Genomic DNA, 17,656 nt, shown 5'->3' with positions numbered 1-17,656 from the left:
TGCACAGGAACAGCTACACTAGCAACTTCCTTTGTTTATTAAATTATTTTTCACAAAATCTACAGTTACTTTTGATGGATCAGAACGAAATAAAATATCAATGGATGTTACAACTGAATTCAATTTTTATTTACCTCCTGCAACATTTAATTCTCTTAAAATTTTACCAAAATCCACCAAAAACTCACCCAAGTTGCTATCTTCTTTAAGTGCTAAGTTGCGCAACTTTTTCTGGATTTGTACCCGGAACTGAAGTCCAGTAGTTTTGTAAAAAGCTTTAAGAGCTTTTGATCACGGCATTTTTGCAATAAGATATTTAGCCCAAAAAAGCATTTCTAAAACTAAATTGGGTATCTTCGAGATCTTCTTCGCATTTGCGTTTAATTCTGTTGTGAAGTATTCTTAGGAAAATCTTAAAAATGTGGCTCTAATCGAAGATGTACAATAAGCTAATTCACTGTATTGTATTAAAACAATAAACAACATTAAAAAAAAACTTTATCAAACGCCTTTTATAAATATAGAAACCAGACAAAAAGATCTTCATTTAGGTCTCGGAGTAGTTGTGTATTAGAACGTAAAGACACTATAATGCCTCCCTCATTCCCAATTCATTTCTAAATCCAAATTGGCTCAGTAGTGGTTACACGGGGGAAATGAGCAAATTTCCCCCGAGAAGGTCCAAAATTAAAGAAAACCTATTATTTATGTCTTTTATGTAGTTTCGGTTTATCTTTTTTTTATGTGTTATGGTTGGTATTTTATTGGTCAAGTCCCCCCAAGTTGGAGGTTTCCCCGACCCAAGAAAAATGTCTAGATCCGCCACTGAATTGGTTGCTACTTATCGCTTCTTACAGTTTTTTATGAATTTCCTCTCAGAATCCTCAGAAATTCTTTCATTAGATGACTTATTTGGCTGATCGTTCTATGACCTCGACAATCTGTAAAGGTCCCAAATGAGACCTTTGTGGGACACCAAAGGAAAGAGATATAGCAGACGAAACAAAAGATTTTATCTTCAAATATTGGACCCGTTTACTCAGATAACTAGCAACCAACTTAAGTAAGAAAGATGAATGTTCATACAGCCGAAGTTTTTGAAGTAAAAGATCATGATTAACCCAATCAAAAACCTAATAAACCAGTATATGGCATCCACCTAAACCTTCTCAAACGCTGAAATAATGTCCTGTTGGTATATGATCAAATTAGTCAAGTTGGATTTTCCACTCCCGAATGCATGTTGTTGATTAATCAAGAGAGAATTACAATACCAAGTCAATGGTTTGCACAGAAGGAACTCAAACAACTTAGGGATAGAAGACAGCATAACCACAGGTCGGTAATTCTGCACTAATCTCTACATCCTTTCTTAAAAATAGGAGTAATAAATCTATCCTTCCAAATTGATATTAAAACTTGCAGTTTCAATAAAAGGTTAAATAAAAAACATAACCGTATACAAATAGTGTGAAGGTATCATTTTAGAAAATAACTGAGAATATTATCCGGACCATTGTTTAATTTATCTTTCGGTGATAAAATTCCATCATAGGTTTACGAAAGAGAAACCTGAACAAAGGGTATATCCACAATATTAACTTGTTGATATGCATGTTCTTTAATATTTAAATCTGCATTACTGTAAACCTCAAAAAATTTCCTTGTAAATAAGTTGGCAATATCAATACCATTCTCTGCCACATTACCATTGAAAAACAACTTATTGAGAATACCATGACCTCTTCGTAATGAATTAACATGATTCCAGAAGCTCTAAGGGTTCAATATAATCGCAAAGTCAATCTGAAAAATATAAGAATCATGACAAAGCTTTGCCAAATTTTTACATACAGATAGCAGTCCAAAAAATTCAAGATAATCATCAACACACAATGTATCTTTAAATTTGTATGAGCAACTTTCTTAGCTACAATCAATTTTCCCAAATCTAGGGAAAACCATCAAGGCAATTTAATGGGCCTATAATTTTTTATGAGTAGAAGCATATGAATAACATTATGCAAAATTTGGTAGTGGTATTATAAGTGCTAATAAATCAGAGGATAAGTTTAGCAGATGAATAACAGGATTTTCGTAGTGGAAGATCGTATACAGATGCAATATTCGTTATAAAGCATATTACTGAAAAATCACTAGAGTATAATAGACCAGCATTTCTGTGTCTGATTGACCTAAAGAAAGCCTTTGACAGAGTAAGACTCAAAGATGTAATCCATCTTCTGTATAATAGAGAAGTTCCCCTAAATATTATAAAAACTATCGAAAACATCTACCAAAACAACAAAATGGAAGTCAGAATAGATGGACAACTTACATAACCTATAGAAATAGGCAGCGTAATAAGACAAGGAGATTCATTGAGCCCCAAGCTCTTCAATTTGATTATGGATTAAACCATCAAAAGCGTTAACAAAGGAAGAGGATACAAAATAGGAAACAAAGAAATAGAAATACTCTGTTACGCAGACGACGCGATATTGATAGCATAAGATGAAGATAGTCTGCAAAGACTGGTCCACAGATTTAATACAAGAGCACAAGAATTTAATATGACAATACCATCTCAGAAAACTAAAACAATAGTAGTCAGCAAAGAACCAAACAGATGTAAAATAGAAATTTATGGCATCAGTATTGAACAAGCAATGGAAATAAAATACCTTGGAATTACATTCTGTAGCTATGGAGACCTGGACAAAGAAGTGAGAGATCAAGTACAAAAAGCAAACAGACTGGCAGGATGCCTTAATAACACTATATGGTGAAACATACACATTAACACTGAGATGAAGTCAAGAATTTATAAAGCCAATTTAAGACCAATAATGACATATGCCTGAGAAACAAGACCCGACACAGCCACAACGGAAAGGCTACTGGAAATGGCAGAGATGAGAGTACTGAGAAGAATTACAGGAAATACGCTGAGAGATCGAAAGAGAAGTGAAGACATTAAAAGAAAATGTAACGTACAATGTATAAATCAATGGACACAAAATAGAAAAAAAAAGAATGGAATAACCACATACGCAGAATAAAGAAGACTTTTGCAAATAGCAAGAGATAAGTCACCAATTGGCAGAAGAAGTATCGGACGACCGCGCAAATGATGGAGTGACAACCTTCCATATAGGTATTAATCCGCAACTGAAAAAGCAGAATTGCTTTTAAAGAGAAAGAAGAAGAAGAAAATTTTGTAAAAGATTCAACACTTCTGTTTATATCAAGATTACACAAAATTTCATGCCATAATATTGGTGTTAATTAGTTGTTGATAGCATCGTAATCGACATTTTTAAAATCATAATAAGAACAACTGTAAACTAAGGGACAAAAATCAGAAAAAGTAAACTCCAAATATTGTTATATTGCGAGTAAATCAAATGTATTACTGATGTTCATGATTTAAAACTATTTTAATAGACCCCAAGAATTTTAGACATATTTATTTTACACTTCTTATAGTCGTCTCTACCTAGGAATTAATAAACACCATATATGTTGGTAATATCACGGATTTGGTATCGTCGTAGAAAAATGTTTTAGTGTCCTAAGTGAACAAATGTATCTTATTGTGCAATAGTCATGCATTTTTAATGGTTCTCGTTCATTATTAGAGATGCACACGATATGCATGCACATTTTATGTATTAAAACTTGTTTAGATAGACAGCGCAGTTTGTTCTCATGTTATCTCGCGGGTTTCTAATTTATAACTGGTGCATACCAACAGTGCAATTAAAACAATTGTGATATAAATTAAAACGCTATGATGAGTAGGATAAGAAAAATGGACAGGTTTTGAAATTAACATAGCGATCTTGAGATATATATGGAAGACACTTTTTGAAATATTCTCCACGCGATTAGCAAAAGTATGTACAATATTCTTATAAACGAATGATTTCTTTCTTATATCTTTTTGGAATAATTTTTGTTTAGTGACGAATATATCGGTGAATACTTCGTTATTTCTTTTGTGAGGGTGCTAGCTTATTCGGCAATGACTTTCACAAAAATCATAAAAGGTAACAACGCACAGTGGTCTAACTCGGCATATTTTCGTTAGTCAGGCGTGGGACTAGCGTAGCGTAAAAGGTAGTGCGTCTTGGAAACATGGATAATGTTTCTTCAAATCAAAAATAACTGGAACAGCATCTCTCCGCATACCAAGATCAGTTTAGATGATTTGATAACAATTTTAACATTCATTTTTGACTCTAACATCTTTTTGTTCAATGGTAATTTTTTTAAACAAATCTTTGGCACTCTAATGGGCAGCAAATATCCCCCATACTATGTAACTTTGTTTTAGATGAACTTATAAGAACGTGTAAAGAAAAGATACCTTTTCACATACCTTCTATCAAACGATATGTAGATGATTTGATCTTATCGGTCCCTGAAAACAAAGTAACTGATGTTTTAAACACCTTTAACGCCCAGTGTGAACACTTAAAGTGTACGGTTAAGAGAGAGGCTGATAATATGATTCCTTTTTTAGACATGCTTATACATCGTGGCAGTGATGGCATGCTAAGGACGGAGTGGTATCGTAAACCTTGGTTTAGTAACCGTTTCATAAACTTTTATTCTCAACATCCATATAAGATGAAAACAAATTTGGTTTTGGCACTTAAAACTAGGGTTATCAACTGATCATACATCGAATTTAGGGACAAGGGACTAAAAAAGTTGAGATCTATACTACAAGAGAACTCCTATCCCACAGGGCTTTTGAATAAACTCATTTTTGGTTCTCCTTTTCTTTTGCAATTTTCTGACAACCAAAATTTTCATAATAATGAGGTCCGACAACTGACACTGACATTGACACACAACACATCAGAGCTACCACAATCTAAAATAACGTATGGTTTCCTACCCTATATTCCAGTTCTGACACCTAAGCTAATGAACATTTTTAAAAATGTTAGTGGCTTAAAAATTGCAACTAAGAATGTGAAAACGGTATCGAAGTTGTACACAAAGACAAAGGACCACTTCACAATACAGGAGTCATCGAATATTATATACCGTATATTCTATACCGTGTGCCAATTGTAAAAACGTGTATATCGGAGAATCATCTCGTAATTTTCACAGTAGAGTGATCTCACGTCGCAGCGACATAAAAACCAAAAAATAAATGCATGTGCGCTGACAGAACATGCATTAACGTTAAAAGATGAATTTAATTTCGAGGATTCCTGTATTTTGGCAAAAGAAAAAAACCATTCAAAACGTGTTTTCTTGGAAATGTGTTTCATAAAAGCTAATAGGTCTTGTATAAATAAAAAGTCTGACATAGATAAACTGAGCAACATTTATTGTTATTTACTGACAAAACATCAAAAATAAAATAAAGATTTACTTTTACATATACACACCATAATACACCTGCATGCAAAACATGTTGCATACCATCAAGACAGGTTTAATATACTACTTCCATTAATAAAACATGAAGAACACCTAATTACATTTTAATTATACTATTTATGTTTTTTCTTTCTGTTCTCTATGGATCAGTTAAAACACACCATTAAAAGATGTCACAAACGAAGTTTTACTATCATTAACTAAATTTTAAAATATGTATTTTGTTCAATATTTTATATGTTATATTTTATATGTGTGTTATTAATGTTGAGTGTCATAGCTTTATATAAATAATCTCAACGACTAGTAAGTTGCACTGACAATTTGTGATATATTGTAAATATTTACACATTCTTCTAATTACACTGTCTTGAAAAAGGAATAAAACAATTCCGAAAGCTAGACCAAAAGTCAAAAGAGTATTTCTGTAACATCCCGGCCAAACTTTCTGACTGCAGCCCCAATAAACTGTGTTGTTTATATATATATATATATATATATATATATATATATATATATATATATATATATATATATATATATATATATATATATATATATATATACTGGGGTGCAAAATTAACCGGACTCTCAGATCTTTCCTAAAAACTGGCATTTAAAAGAGTTTAATATCTTCCCAATTGAGTATTTAATAATAAACAAAATTTAAAAGTCATATTTATTACAACTCAAGAATGTTACACAGAAAAAATAATAAACTATTAAAAAAATTTGAAATTTGCAAAGAATTTTTTTTTTTTTAATATAAATATTTTTTATGGAAAACGATATTTAGTAGAATATATTACCTTTACGAGCCCTAATTACGGCTCTCATTCGATCAGGAATACTTCGGATTAAGGCAGCAAAGTCTGCTTAAGAGATTTGCTGCCATTCATCACGAATTGCTTGCTCCAAATCATTCATGGTTTCAAACTCACCATGGTTACGTCGAATACGTCGTCCGAGAATGTCCCATGCATGCTCTATTAAATTTAAGTCTGCACTCCTTGGGGGCCATGGTAAAAAACGAATCCCAACGTCATCCAAGTAATCCCGTGTTATTCTTGCGATGTGCGGACGAGCATTATCTTGCATCAGACGAAAAATCCAACAAATGGGGCAAATGCCACTACATGATCTTTCAAACATTGCTGAATATACCGTTGAGCGTTCAAATTGCCCCCTTGAATTGTAACAAGTTCTGTACGAGCCTCTAGGGAAATGCTTGCCCACACCATTATACCACCTCCACCAAATTAAACTCTCGGAGTAAACCAACATTGCTGATAACGTTCACCAGCTTTACTCCATATCCTAGGTCGTCGTGTGATGAGTATCTGTTAAATCTTGATTCATCCGTGAAAAGCACTCCACTTCAATGGTCGGTTGTTAATAGAGGTCCCGTGACAGGTATTCTGGACCTTAATCCATATTCATTTTAGCGTCTTCGAACGGTATAAATGGAAACTGTATTTCTATGGACATTATTAATTTAATTGTTGAACGTTAAAGTACTGGTGCTTATAATGTACGATTGTGTAACGCTTGTAACCTAGGAAAGCGATCTTCAACTTGATTTGTGGTTCTTCGTCTACCTTGATGTGGCCTCCTGGTGTATTGTCTCCGCCCATCATCCTGTAAAGCAACCAGGTGTGCTCCTTCTGGTGTCATAATTTTTTGAATGCAAGTTTAGCAGGAGAACAATACAAAAACCTACAGCCAAATTTATAATCAGTTACAGTACCACAATAAACTTAAATTAATACTAAGCCACTATTTCACATTAATAACAAAACGTATGTGTAAAAGTGTTGTTGTTCGCACAAAATATCTTAACAGGTTCAAACAAGAAAAAAACGTTAGGGTAGAGGCACCACTTAAGGCCACTACCCCACCTATGGCCATTTCACTATGATTCGTAGGATAATAAGCATGGCGTCCATCAACCAATAAGCTTGAAGCTGCTAAAATGTCAAATAATTATGTAGGAAGTGGGAACAGTGACAGAAACCTACCTAACTGATCCATTCATTTCATTATTGATGTTTGAGTGGTAGTGTGTTGCACGTGCCGAGCTAACTAACAAATTTTCTTAAGAAACATATCTGATATCATCGTTTTAAATCCAATACTATATGCTATTTTTTCTTCATTAGAAGTGAGAGATAAGGTAAATAGACACTTTTTATTTTATATTTTTTATGTTTCATTATAATTAATAGTATGATATTTGAAAAAATGAAGGTGGCCACAAGTGGAAACCGAAAATCACTATTTACCTACTTATGGCCAATCTGCTGGCCACAAGTAGGTAAACGAAATCCACTTTTGGCCAAGTTACTTTTCTACTAATGTAGCATGTTTACATAAATATAGCTATTTTATTTCTTTTAGTGAAAATGCCAAACGCCCTTAAGAATAATAAAAGCAGAGTAGAAAAAGTAAGAATACCAAAATTTCAGTATTCACCTTCAAAATTAAATTTAGCATTAAATGCCATATCCGAAGGAATGCCTGTGGCCACAGCCAGTCGTCAATTTAAAGTTCCGAGAACTACTTTGCGCAACAAAATATCCGGAAAGTCTCCAAGAGATTCAGTGCATTGTGGATTCGATTCTCACTTGGGAAAAGAAACTGAAGACCTCTTAGTTGAATGGATATTAAATTGTGCAAAGATGGGATTTCCAATTGATAAAGACGGGTTATTGAGTTCGGTACAAAAACTTGTTCGAGAGTCAAATATTAAAACTCCTTTTGTCAACGATCGTCCAGGAAAAAAATGGTATTACAGCTTCCTTAACAGGCACAAGCAACTGTCCCAGAAGAAAGCAGAATACATTCACGGTGGTAGAGGCGCAGTAACTGAAGAGAAAATACGTAAATGGTTCGACGAGGTTCGTATGAATTTAAGCGATATGAGTGCTACCAGTGTTTTAGATCATCCAAAAAGGATTTACAATATGGATGAAACATGTTTTTGTTTAGCCCCAAAAAGTGGTACTGTAATTGGACCGCGAGGAAAAAATATCTATGATGAACGAACCTCATCAGATAAGGAAAATGTAACCACGCTTTTCACAGTAAATGCAGAAGGAAAATTCGCTCCTCCTTTGACACTTTTTAAATATGACCGGATTCCGTCCGCTGTATGCAAAGCAGCTCCTAAAGGTTGGGGATTAGGGAAAAGTGAAAGAGGCTGGATGACTGCAGAATGTGTTTTTGAGTATTTTTCAAACGTTTTTGTACCCTACCTAAAGGAGTCTCAAATAGAGTTCCCCGTTCTTGTCTTTTTAGATGGACATAAATCCCATCTGACCCTATATTTAAGTAAATTTTGCAGAGAAAATCAAATAATTTTAATAGCATTGCCCCCTAATGCTACTCATATCCTCCAGCCTTTAGACGTCTCTGTGTTTGGGCCTATAAAACAAAAGTGGAAACATGTTGTTCGAAAATATAAGATAGAAAACAATGGTCAGGAGATTACTAAATCATTTTTACCCATGGCACTGGCTCAGTTGATTGATGATCCAAAAATGACCCCTAATATAATATCAGGATTTAGAGCCACAGGTCTGTACCCTTTTTCAGAAAATAATGTGGACTACAGTAAAATTATATTGAGAAAATCCGATATGTTTCAAACTAACGATATTAACACTGAAGCCACAGTTTTCCTTAAATATTTAGAATCAAAAATTGATGTGGTTGTCCTGGACCAATTTAAGACAACAAAAAGAAGAAACCATGAATGGGAAGGTAATGTTGAAGATAAATCGCTGTACAATATTTGGTTTCAAATAGCAAACGAAGTAGAAATTCAACCAACCGAAAGTAGAGATCCGGTTCTGGCGAGAGAAAATCCAGAACCTGATAATAATGCTCTGAACATAATGCTTCCAAATATATGTCCCCTGGTATCTACTACAAATGATAATATGGTAAATGCTGTGTTTTCGGAATCTTCCAATTCTGATTATTTAGCCGATCAAGTTCCGACCACATCGACTGCTAGCAATATTGTAATGGATAGCAGTTTTCGCCCAGATAAGGTAGAAGAAGTCAAACGTAATATTTTTTTTGCACAAAAACCGATTTCTTCAACAGTATTTTACAATGTGCTCCCGTACCCTCAACAAAAAGAACCGGACTCAAAGAAAAAAAGGAAAAAAGAATATACACCAAGTGTTGTCACATCTGATAAGTGGGTGGAGTATCATGAAGAATGCGAGAAACTTAAAAATGACAAAGAAAAAAAAAAGCAAGAAAGGAAACAGGCTCGAGAGCATAACAAACAGATGAAGGCACAAAAAAAAGTCGAAAAAATTGAACAAAAGACAACAAAACTTAAAACGACGAAACCTAAAAAATACGATCTAGATTCAGGCTCTTCTTCAGAAGAACATGAAGACTGGGAGGAAAGTGGTAGTAGTGGAGACGATGTTGACTTCATGGAACCAGAACCAGAAAATATTCAAATGTACGATACCGATGATCTGAAATTGGGAGACTTTGTGCTTGCCAGATTTAAACAACTGGGTAAAAGATCGACGACAACATATAAATATGTTGCCAAAATTATAGATGTCCTTTCATCAGAAGAGTATGAGCTACAATGTTTCAAAAGTGCCAATGAAGAAAAAACTGTGTTTTGTCCTATAGAAAATGACGTTTGCAGTATAGATAAAGGCGATATTTTGGGAAAACTACCCGAGTCTATTGTCCAGGAACAAGGAAGAAAATTTAAGACTATTTTTCCAGGACAATTAGACATTTATGAACAAATATGAAATCATAAGTACTATTTATAAAAGTTTTAATTATTATTTTCAATACTTTTTACTTATTTGTGTTACCATAAATTTATTTTGTTTTACCTATTTTTGTAGTTCAATAAATATTTAAGCACAAATATCAACTTGTATCTCTATTTTTATTTAGTTCTTGGGTGGCCAAAAGTGGGGAAAGTGTATGGCCAAAAGTAGAAACACATGGCCAAAAGTAGGGATTTTTGTTGTTCAAAATATAAAACATTATAATAATTTCAGTATGAATTGAATCTTTATGATCAGTTGATCTCCTATAATCAGATTCGAAAGTCAAAATGGCATTGAGCGGAAAGATTTTATTCAAATCCTACATGTTTCTCAATAGAAAAATAATAAAGAAAGTTCTTAAGGTGGCCATAAGTGGTGCCTCTACCCTATCGCTAATAAGGCATAAAATACAAAAAAAATTTTATTTCAAAATTTTTAGTAAAAGGTATAAATAAATTATTATTTATTTATACCTTTTACTAAAAATTTTGAAATAAAATTTTTTTTGTGATACATGGTATACAGCCAGCTACAGGGACTTAGTTTCCTAGTGGGCGTAAAATACAATTCAAACAAATTAAACAAGTTTTGATCTAAACACCAATAAAAAACAAAAAAAATCGAGTGTCCGGTTAATTTTGCACCCCAGTATATATATATATATATATATATATATATATATATATATATATATATATATATACATATATTATGTTTCTAATTATGTACACGTAATAAAAATATATTATTATAATGAATGTATTATAAATATATCATCTATTACCCTTTTTAATTATTCTCTATCCAATTGGAATAAAACGTGCAAAGGCCATACTCATAACTCTAAAGTTTTATTTTCATTAGAATATGGTGTCTTGCGTATGTACATCCAAATTTGAATACATTAGAGTGTCAAACGGTTTAGGGATTTAGCAAACTCTAAACTGCAGATAAACTTTACGATTTTAATCAATTGGAACTCATATGAAAAATTGAAAGTAATAAAAAATAATGCTTTCAAAAATTGCCACCCTGTCGAGCAAACATAACAACTTTAAATTTGAAATTGGTCAATTTAACTTAATGCTTTGGCGTTAGGAATGTGTATATTTGACATTTCGTTGTATTGTTCAATGGCAAAATAAATAAAGCTTAGAGCTTACACCGCAGATTAATTTAAAGTGCTATTTGGTTCATAACTGAATACACATCCATGTAATGTTAAATATAATATAACAAAAATATTATATGAGGAAACATATCAGCAATTAGCGATAATTGATATTTAATATTAGCTTGTTAGTTTGGACAACATAAGGAATTTTTTTTTGATTCAAATGTACAGTTTTGTTTATATTTAAAATTTAAACAAAGGTGCAGTCTAAAAGTGTTTCTTCTTTCTAAAAACTGTAAGTTTGATTTTCCTATTTCATCTATAACAAATCAAGGGTAAACAACTATTTTGCCGATTTGGCGTGAGTTTAATTACCAGTCCTTCCTGTAATGATCCATTATAAGCACCAGGGCCGTATTCAGGTTATTTAGCCCAAGCATGGAAATGGATTCAGCAGCGAGAACTTTCACCATGGAAAGTTCTGGCAATCTACTTGTAAACCAACCATCAAAATTATATTCTACAGCTCTTAATCAACCTACAAATAAATTTCCAAACAAAAAACAAGCAATTCTACTTCACTCACTGCCAAACTCTAATATCGAAGTTTACCTTAATGCAGTAACTTCTAAAGTGGATCCCAGAAGAATACATTCTATTTCTAAAAATATAAATGATCGTATTTGTATCTTCTTTACCAGTGAACAGACAGTCGATGATTTTTTAGCAAACTAACAAGCTCGAAGACTAATAACTTCAAATGAACGATTGATTATTTCCAACGTATGTCCCAGTATTCCGCACAGCGTTATAGAAGAACAACTGAAAAATTTATGAATACATCTAATAACTCCAATTGACTTTCTCAGGATAGGGACTTCAAATCCAGCATTCAAGCATATCTTGAGTTTCCGACGATACACTTTTATAGCGCCAACTAACTTAGACAAATTACCTGATTCTATGTTAATTAACCGTGAGGATAACACATATCGAATTTTCTTTTCCATCGAAAAGCAATCTTGCTACTTATGCAAGCAGCAAGGACATTTTGCATCTCAGTGTCCTAATAAAAATAATCAGACTCCTTTAAATATTACCCAAAATAATGTTCATCTAAACTCTTTACAGGAAGTACACCAATCAGCTCCCATTTCGACAATTTCTTCTACACAATCCTCTCCTACTGAGACTGAAACTACAGTACAACAATCAGCTCCTTTGTCTATAAATTCCTCTACACAATCCTCTCTTACTGAGGCTGAAACGTCTAGAAAAATCATTATCTCTCAATCAAATAAGCATACTCCGATAAGCTGCGACCTACCCAATGAGACTCAAATGGATACCTTTGATCAAGATACATCCTCATCCCAGCACCCTAAACGAAACCTATCTGAAATAATATACCCCCCCCCCCAATAAGAGATAACGAAAATGCCTTCGTTGAACCGAAGCCACGAAGCAAAAAACCAAAAACTCAAAAACTCAACGAGAAAACAAAAGAAACCTAGTAGAAGATCTTACCAAATGCTCCAGTCAATTCTTCAACGAAAACTAAACAATTAATACTTAACACAAGAAGAATTTATTGACTTCTTTGAAAATGCGCATGGTTCTTCAGATCCTCTCAGTGATGCCAGAACTTCCTCAGAGAATATCGAAGGATTGATAGACTTTCTAAAGAAAATACATCCTACGTTAAGTCCAAGATATCTTGAGTACCGTTGTTCTAGAATTAAAAACAAAATTACAGAACAAATTTTAAGTAATATTTCTACCGATGATCCTAGCGGTTCCTCTGCGGAGACTTATTAATTAAACTATTTTTAATTCTATTATTCAATGGAACCTAAATGGATACCATACCCATTTGGAAGATCACACATCACGATCACATATGATTTCCTACTACAGAAGTAACTAAACCTTTGTGATACGCGTGTGATAGTGATCTAACAATACATCACTTATTAGTGGAGTGTCCTTTATACGCATTTGAAAGACAATATGAACAGTTCCTACAACAATAAATAACATTCTAAGTGAACATAATGACCGCAATCGTACCATACTTTTTTTTCGGTTTCCTCAGGACTAATTAACAAAATCTAATTGTATTCTTTATTTTTTTTTATATTTATGCTATCTGTAAAATCGACCATTGCTAATAACCCTTGTGGTTAAAGCAGTTTCAAGTAAAAAAAACATATTATATATTATACGTTCAATTTAAATACTGCTTCTTTACATTCGATTACAAGGGAAATATAAATAATCCAATATGCAGACGACTTTGTTATATACTTCTAGAGAAAAAAATATGAACGACGATTACAAGCACTAAATAATTCATTTACTCTCTTGGTTACGGCCATGCAGAACATACGTTTTAATCTTGCTTCAGATAAATCCAGCATTAATATTTTTACCAGGCATAAGAGACCGACACATCAACATATCAAATTAGGTAGCACAACACTACCATAGAAGAAAGAAGTGAAATATCTAGGTGTAATATTAGATAAAAAACACATGAAAAAATGCGCAGCAGACTAGGTCGCAAAACAACACTTTGAACTTTGAATTTGTAGTTACGAGCGTATGAAGTCATAGGAAATTATTGTAATGTACCAAATAGCATTTTATGGTTTAATATTGCGGGGATGTAGGTTACGCAACTGTCATGTATTGTAAACTGGGGAGAGATCGTATGCATTTCGAGCCCTTGCGTCGGCATCAGCTTATGCTAATTTCTGAACTTAATGCGATGTTCTATGAATCACAGGTACATATTAATTCCGTGAATACAACTGTTCAAAAAAAGGGAAGTTATGTTAGCTTACCTATATATTGTAATCCGTCAGTAGGTGAATAGTTCTTTGTATGAATCATGATTACGTTAAAAATACAAAAAGAACTGAATATTGCACAAATTGAATAGATAATGTTCTTTATTTAATACACGTGTTATAATAAATTTATTTAGGAGCATATTACAGAGTAAGTGGTTCTCCTTCGCACTTTTTGTTTGCATAACCATTAAGGTTATGCCTATTTTTGATACTAACTGCTTATTGGCGATGTTGAATAGTTTTCTCAGATTATTTAGTCACGAATGTCCTCTTCTGTTATTTATGATATTTTTAAAATTATTGCTTTTGATATTTTATATCCCTTATAATATGATCTAGGTATGACAGTTTTTAAGAGAATGGTATACTGTCAATAGAAACATATTTTTAATAATGGTATATTAATTAATGTTTATTTTAATAATTAAAAAACAATATAAATAAGTTTAAAAACTAAGTAGGTAATTGTAATGAAAATAGTAAACAAATGAAATAGGTACTATTCCTTAGAATTATGGAAATAATATTTGACTATATGTTTTTCAAAAGTTTTCAATGAAAACTTATGGCTTTTATCTGTGTACATATATTTTTATATTGAGAAACTTCTTTCCACATCAACGGATGTAATGGGAGCATATTTTAAATTCACAAAAATATTTGGTTCTAAATCTATGTCAATAAACGACATCGAAGATATAAACGTGAGCTGGTAGAAAATTAAAAACAAGATTAAAGAAGCAGCAACAAGGTCATACTGAACAAAAGAAACAACAACAATACACCATGGTTCAGAAAAGAAATAAAAGAGAAATGTAAAGAGAAACGAGAGGCCTACACGAAGTACAAAACATTAAATAGTACAGAATCCCGAGGCACCTATAGAAGAATACGAAATGAAACAAAGCAGTTGGTAAGAAGAACAAAAAATGAATACTGGGAACTTCTTCTTAAGGTGCCGTGCATTTCTGCGTAGGCGTCCACCGTACATCGTCTTGTCAGGTGAGATGTTAAATAGTCAGGATTCAATAATTCTGTTTTTAGCAGCATTGCGAAGCATTTCATAGCTGTGGGTTCCTGTCCATTGTCGAATATTGTGCAGCCATGACATTTTTTTACGTCCCAGATCTCTCCTACCCTCTATCTTCCCTTCGAGTATCAGTTGCTGAAAAGTATATCTTTCTCCTCGTAATATGTGTCCCAAGTATGCAGTCTTCTTACTTTTTACATAACTAAAAAGTTCCCTATCCTGTAAGCCCGCTCTTCTGAGTACTTCCTCATTTCTGACCCTGTCCGTCCATGATATTCTAAGCATTCGACGCAGGCACTACATTTCAAACACTTCAAGTTTGTTAATGGAACTGGCCTTTAACGTCCATGCTTCCATTTCGTACAAGAGAACAGGCCACACGTAACACTTAAGCATCTTGTATCGGAGGTTGAAGTCCAATTTGCGATCAGTCAGAAACTTACGAAGCCTCAAAAAAGCATTTCTGGCTTGTTCAACTCTGCTGTTTATTTCGTTCTCGGAGTCCCAACCCTCGTTCAGCAAACAACCCGAGTATTTTGGGTACACTGGGAACAGTTTACAAAAAGGATGGAAAGCGACTTCTACGGTACACAACAACAAATATGGAGATTCATAAGAAACCAACGGAAAGAAATGGCAGAATTGAAGGAATACAATAACATATCAGCAAACGAATGGGAAAGATACCTGACGGAACTGTTTAAAGCAAAGGAAAATAATAATGAACACAATAACGTACCTGAATTGAGACACGAAATAGAAATCAGTTTTCAGGAAGTAGAAATAGACATAAATTTCCTTAAAAATAGAAAGTCACCAGGACCAGACGGAATAACCAACGAGCTTCTAAAACACGGAGGAGAAAGTATAACCCTAGAGATGACAAAACTTATACAAAAACTAATATTGTACTGCAAGATACCAGACGCATGGAGAAACAGCATAATGATACCAATGGTCAAGAAAGGAGATAAAGAAGACCCCAACAATTATAGAGGTATAAATCTACTGAACATCGCACTTAAGCTTACCACGAAAGGACGAAAGTCCTAACCAACAAAATCAATAAACTAACAACTTTATCAGATGAACAATAAGGATTCAGATCCGGAAGATCCTGCGTAGACGTAGAATTTGTACTAAGACAAATCACAGAAAAGGCCATCGAGTACAATAAACTAGCATATCTATGTTTTATAGACCTGACAAAGGCTTTCTATCGCATCCAAGTCGAAGACGTCTTACACCTACTGTAATGTACACCTACACCTTTAAAAGAAACATACCAATCAATATTATACAAACCATCGAAAATATCTATTTCCATAATCGAATACAGGCAAAGGTAAATGGAAAACTAACACAGTGTATACCAGTACAAAGCGGAGTCAGGCAGGGTGACTCGTTAAGCCCACTTCTCTTTAATATAATAATGGACGAAATAATACAAGCAGTACGTAAAGGTCATGGCTACAGAATGGGGAACAAAGACGAAATGGTCTGAATAGAATAAAGCAGCTTTCAACCATGTTCCCCATCGTGTTAGAACGGGTTCTGGTGGAAGTGGAATATTTGGAAGCATTTCTTTATAAAGTTGAATTCTTATAGGATATTTAAGGAATATCTTTTGTATGCTTGATACCAGGGAGTTTACAAAAGGAAAGTTTTTTCTAATTTTTTCCGCAACTCTGTTCATTCCATGTGCTAAACAAGTAACGTGTATTAAGTTGGTATACAATATTTTTAAATTTTGTCCTGCTTGATCATATTTGGTGGAGTATCGGATAAAAAAACGATAATTTACGGCTAGGAACAGCCACAGAAAGAAAAAATTTTGATATTTCTTCTTGTATAAAACGTGATATTGTTGCAGAGTTGGTTTTTTCTGACTGCTTGCATGAAACTAAATAGGATTTTGGTAAGATTTGATCGATTAGAACACCAATCATTAAATGAGCGATATATCTTCCTGAAGAATTAGTGGTTTCTTCAACACACACGTAGAAGTAATTGTCACTAATATTAGTTTTTATATTTGACGAGTTGACATGGTTTCTCTTCATGGAGTCCTTTTACTTGGATTATTCAATTTACAACATGTTTAAACATTTTTTAAAAAAGAAGTTTTCATTGGATAATTTTGAAAGCAGTATATCTGAAGAGATTAATGCAATTTTGCCACAAGCTGAACAATAAAGTTCGACACTAGTAGCGACAGTAGTTATTTTCGGCATTTTAAAATCAAAATAGTTAACAAATTAAACAAGCTCGACTGAGGATGCTTAAGTTTTTATTTTCACTTTTGAGAACAAAATGATTTGCAAAAGGACAAATCTATTCATACCCCATGCAATATACTTTTGAAACACCCTTTTATTACGGGGTTATAATTGCTTACTTGCTACAACAATACCAAAAATATTAGGTAGTA

The sequence above is a fragment of the Diabrotica undecimpunctata genome, chromosome 10 (assembly GCF_040954645.1).
Source record: "Diabrotica undecimpunctata isolate CICGRU chromosome 10, icDiaUnde3, whole genome shotgun sequence".
Lineage (NCBI taxonomy): Eukaryota > Metazoa > Arthropoda > Insecta > Coleoptera > Chrysomelidae > Diabrotica > Diabrotica undecimpunctata.
The sequence above is the reverse complement of the archived record's forward strand: the minus strand, read 5'-3'. Positions refer to the sequence as shown.